Below are 6,000 nucleotides of genomic sequence, written 5' to 3'. Positions count from 1 at the left end.
ATGCTGTGGTGTGTGAGTAAGAAGAGGGAGGGATGGACAGGGAGAGAGAGAGAGAGAGGGAGGAAAATACAGTCTGCTGTTACATAGAAGAATTGCCAACCGACAGCACAGCCCCTCTGACAAAGGTGGAGAAAGAGAAGGTAAGAGTCATTATCTGTTCTTACCATCATCTGTTCGTTTTCTTTGTGTTATATTTATATCATATCTGTCTTTGGATTGGCACTGGGAGCCTGGTAAAAAGCAGTCGTTGTTTTGGACCCCAGATGAACTAGCAATAGGGGTTTTCCCTCCACTGAAGTGAAGTGGAACATTTAAAAATGGTCTTATTATGCTATTGAGCATCTTCACGACATGAGGTGGATCATAACCTGTGTGTGGTTAAGCGTGTAAGAGGGGGAAAAGAGAGTCTCTTGGGTCAGTGACATGTGGAAATTGGTATGCAGCACTGTTCTCAAGATCAGTGAAGGTCAAGGCAAGTAGAGAGAGAGTGTGTTTGAGGGAGAGAGAGAGAGACAGACATGGATGTAAAGGAATTATTCACTCCTTGTTATTCAGAGATATATGAATGCTGGCAGTATTCCAGATTTCAGAGTAACCCGGCACATCCTTGTGTCTGTAAGGGTCCTGGAGGGTCCTTATCTTGTCAGAATGCCAGTTCTACCTGCAGTCAAGGCTAACAGTCAGTTTAAAAACAAAAAACACTGGACATCCAGGCTGCATAGTGCCAGGTGTAGTAATTCCCCAAAGGCCTGGGGCCAAGACCATGGTGAACAAGGATTTTCTCTCAGTTAAAGTGTCAACATGGATCTCAATGAGAAGTATTTACAATTTAATGGCAAATGACTGAATCCTGTACAGGCAAATGTATTTGCCGGGTTATTGACTGCACTTGTTCCATCATATATCCAGTATCCAATGAGATATGGAATTGGTATGTACCAGACACAAAATTAGTCACACGTGAGTGAAAAGTACTTAGAGTGTAACACTTCCAAGAGCATGAATAACAGCTGTGATTCAACCTTGCACAGACTGGATACGTTTCTGGATGTAGGTGACGTCAATGTTCGGCCAATCTTGCATCAAAGAATTACACAGTTTTGCCAAATTTAATGGAAGGTGAGAACTGTTATTTTGGAATACAGGGACAGGAATGTTATGATCTTCAGTAAGACACTGAGCAAAAGGCAAAACGGGGTTGTGTAGCTGTTCACGCTCTGGTTCAAATTTACTGTCACCTCAACCAAAGGACCAACTTCCTCATAATTAATACATCCCACCTGAACGTCACAGAGCCTCCTCCAGCTAGAACCACACTTCGCACGCAAGTCCTCATCAAAGGCTTCCTGAGGCCAGTGAGGAAGACGCAGAAACCAGATTCAGCTGGTTTTCAAGTCATGAACTCTGTGTCTTTTCGTCCCCAGTAGCTGGGCAGCTTTGTAAGCTTTTGCAGGCCACTTGGCTCCATATGCTCATGGTGTGCAGTTCTCTTGGTTGATTACTGGAAGACATTCTTGCTTTGAAGTGAAGTGATTTTCATTCACAAGCTGTGAAACATGCCGTCTGTTCCTGTCCCATCAGTTTGGTCTTTCGGCCACAATTCTGAGGAGTGTCCTGTAGACTGGGGCTTTTGCCACTGCTGGTGTGGTCTTCTGCTTCGATACACATGACAATTCATCTTTTCTTCACACTATGGCTTTTGGCACTCCCAAAATGCAAAACACTTCTTGTTGCAAATCAATAACATATGCTTTGAGACCCATTTTCCACACATCGAACAAGACGTCCACTGCACTCTACCACTGTTTCTCAGTCGATCCCACCACAAACCCCGCAGATATATATAGACCAATCTTATTTGTTCAACGCCATCTACAGGAGCCTGAAGCTACTACCACTTTAAATATGTAACATGAATAATTTTCTGTCTGGGGAGCTGTATGTGGAGCTATGTGAGGTGACAGACAGACTAAAATAACATCAACTTTCCATGTATTCTGAGTCAGTCCGTCTGTCTTACACTATTGCTAATCACCATAAGTAATATAGTGTAAGTACAGGACTTAAGTTTCCACAGTTGTGTTGATTGGCCTGTTAGGCGGGAGGACAAATGGCCCAGGAAACAAATACTGGAACAGCCCCTCCTTTGCCGCCACCTCAACTCCATTTTTTAGGAGGAGCGCCCTCTACTGCAGCCAATCAAAACGTGCCAGACTCTGCATTTTCAGAACCTCTCAGCTTTAAACCACCTTTAGGCCAAAAGAGTTTCAGTGTGATCTGTGTCCCAGTTGAACATGGCCTATAGTTGCAAAAATGTGAGCACCCTTGATCAACTTACATATTTTATTGCATTTCAAATAAACAAAACTGCAGGAAAGTATTTTGTTCCTCTCCAGAGATAAACATGTGTCTCTATTTTTGTTCATTTTTTATTTACTACATCATTTGAACACAGCAGCTGTCCTTCACATTGTGTGAACATTTGATGATGAATGGACTAAAAGAAAGCTCTAGAATTACTTGGAATAAAACATTTTTACACCGACTTCCATTAATTGTTAAAGGTTTTATTTTCTCCTGTAAAGCTACTTTTTTTTAAAAAAAAGTGAAACATATTTATTTACCATCAGAAATTAGCAAATAACACTTATTTACTATGTTTGTTTAATGCCTCATGAGAAGTGTCATCCCTGAATGAACAAGTGTATGCTCCCTAGAGTTCCCACATGGGGGCGGCTATATTTTAAAATATATATTTAAAACAGATTAAGAAGATAATTATATTATAATTCCAGGTCCGTGTTCAGTGAAGAATCACTAAAGAAAATGAGTGACTGAATTTGTATGCACTATGTACATTTAGATATTTAGGGAAGACTTTATGGTGAAAAAGAGGACACGTTTGGGGAGGGGGGGGGTTAGGTCTTGCCGCTCGCTCCCTTACACCTTCATTTTCTACACAAAACATGGGAATTTATTTTTTAATTCATCCGAGAACTTACATTTACGTTTCGGCATAGCTGCTCCAGATGAGGGTGGGTACATGAGCTTTGCCTGACGTAAACAAGGACTACTGACGTGCAGACTGACCAATTAAATGTTTACAGAGAAGGTTATCGACCAATAACGGTAGCTCTACAGTCAGAGCGTCCAATCAGAAGATTTTAGGCTACTTCACCACGCCCCCTTTTCACTCAAGGGAACCAATCGGAGTAGGGGAGGGCGGGACTAGTTTTTTAAATTAACGCTTCTCAAAGTTCTATGTAAACTCTAGAAAAACAAAATCCCGGACGTTTGTGAAATTCCGCCTGGACATTTTTTAAGTCTAAAAAAGAGGACGCCTGGTCACCCTAGTGTCACACAACATGTGGAAGGACGTTTAGAATTTTCTGTACTCATCAATACTTATTCACTTAAAACAAAAATCTTATGTGCCGCTTTGTAGCTACAGGTAAACATGTCAGTCGATCACTAATCTAAACATCACAATACACACTGAAGATAAAAATGTTTCTTTGGACCGTTCTCAAAGTATTTAAAATTTACCAACTCATGAGAAAATAATAAAAAGGTCCAAAATACACTCTCCCTCTTCGGGGGAGGCATGTCCGTTACGAGAGAGTCGCAGACACCAGTCGAGTGAAGTTCAAAGCAAATCAAAGTATTTATTTACCAAAATACTGGATCCAGGAGAACTTACACATTGAGAACAGTGTGATACCCCTCCCAAGTGAAAATTCTGACCTCCCATCCTCTGACTCAAAAAGTTATACCCATGATGACGTATAGCCTGGTGGTGAGGCGTTTCTGGCTGATTAGCGTATATTAATATGCATAATTTCACGTGTTAGTACTCAGCTCCTCACGTACAATATTCAGGTGCCTGTTGTGACCCTGAAGACATTCGTTATCTGGCCAGGCCGACAATGGGCCTCTCTTCTCAGCACTTTTTCCCTAGAGACTAAAATTTAGGGAGTTAGAAATACACTTCAAGGCCACAAACAGAAGCTACAGATCAGCGCCTCCATGCCCAACACTATGATGTCAGTGTGTTACAATTCTGGAGTGCACATCTGTTCAAGGTTAGACGTTAAGAATTAAAACTGTGTGTCAATATCAAGTTATCATGCCATATAGTGAAGTTAGCTTATAATATGTCTTTAGGAGTAATTATCATATGAGTTAGTAGTGCAGAATCAAGCAAAAATGTTTAACTACATGTGTAAGTAATTCATAATGTAAATACTGGTTAGTTATTCATATAAATGCATATAGGGTACAGGATTTCACACAATTATAAATGCTTAATTTTAACTAATCATTTAAGGATATTTGTCCACTAACACAAAGTAATAAAATTATTTTTCACAACAACACTTACACTATGCATCACAATTTGTAGAAATCTCTTATGAGTCCCAACATGTGGAGCCTGAGCCTAAGGCCAAAGCTAATGCTAAACAGACAATTCCTGTGAATTGTTATGAACTTGAGTAATCACAAGGAGGTGTCACTGAGTGGGTGGGTAACTTAATGTCAGGAGCTGAGCTCTTGGTGATTCTGTGCATTTCAGCATTTCTAATGTGTAAAGAACAAACATCCAGTCCATTTATCTACAAAAGTGAGTGACATTTAAAACAAACAAATACAACATAACTCATGGAATGTGTGTATAGAAAGAAGTCCAGAAATTCCAGTTAAAATATAAATTATATGCTGGTGCAGCCATGGCCTAATGTTTAGAGGAGCAGGCTTAGGACTGGAACGTCATTGGTTTAATTCCCATGACCGGCAGTTGTGTTTTACTACTCCCAGTGTGTGTGTGTGTGTGTGTGTATACTGTGATATGGGATAAATGCAGAAGACACAGTTGTATGTTGTACAATGAAAGATAATTGTACACCTTTTACTTATAAAATGCACTTTAGTCCAATAATAATTCTTAGGAAATGCTGTTAGAATGTGATACTTTTTGATTGCATGTTTAATTTATTTATTTTATATCAAAGCAACAAGAAGTAATAACTGTTCTATAGAATATCTTCTCACCATTTACTCCACGCTGCTCACAAATAGCTCATTTCACACTGAGAGCGTTGTCCTAGATAAGCCCATTACAGAAATTAAAATTATATTCTGATACTGAAATGGCGTAGTGTTGGGATGGGCACAAAGTGCTTAAATTCATAGATTCTCACATGAAAAATGGTCTGAAACCAAGTAGAACAGCTTACAGCTGAATAACAACTGAACGCATGCCATGGCAGCATTGCTATTCTAACCTCCCAGAATCTGGTAAACCATTTGTTAATCAGCTTGACCAAGAATCGCTGTTTTTATGGGAAGATATTTTTGACTGACTATGGATATAAACATCCCCAGTATGCTGTTTGGATAGCAACAGTGGTAGCCAACAATCCCCAGTCGGTCTTGACTAAATAGCAGTGGCAATGGTGCTTTTTAGGCTATGGAGATAGGTAACGATCCTATATGTAAGTAAAGCACATGCATTCAATGAATATACACCCATGTATCTGCCTGTACTCAGTTAGAGGAGAAAGAAGCAGAGAAAAACCGTTAAACCAGACTTAACACCACTTCAGCAACATCATAAATTGAGGATGAGTCAGCAGAGGGTATTATTGTGCATCATGATGAAGCCTGATAATGAGAGGCTAATCATTCTGTTCATTGTCTATGGGAGTAACATTATGACTCAGACAAAGGCGTCATGCACATTTCTCATGATAATAAAGTTCTGGTACACACATACTCACTGTTATTTAGTAGAATAATGGGACATCTTGGTGAATTTGTAATTGCCCTTGTGTTGGATGTGTAAATGAACTGGAGAGATTTCCTCACTCCCTAGTGTTTCCATGGTGACCTGGGCTCTGTCTGATGCTGTTTGGCATGTTCATCTGTTGGCCTTAGGAGATCAGTCTTAAACTTCCACAGAGAGAGAGAGAGGGCCAATGACAACGTGACCACATGACCTTT

This window comes from Hoplias malabaricus, chromosome 4 (assembly GCF_029633855.1).
Source record: "Hoplias malabaricus isolate fHopMal1 chromosome 4, fHopMal1.hap1, whole genome shotgun sequence".
Taxonomy (NCBI): domain Eukaryota; kingdom Metazoa; phylum Chordata; class Actinopteri; order Characiformes; family Erythrinidae; genus Hoplias; species Hoplias malabaricus.
This window is presented reverse-complemented; position numbering follows the sequence as displayed.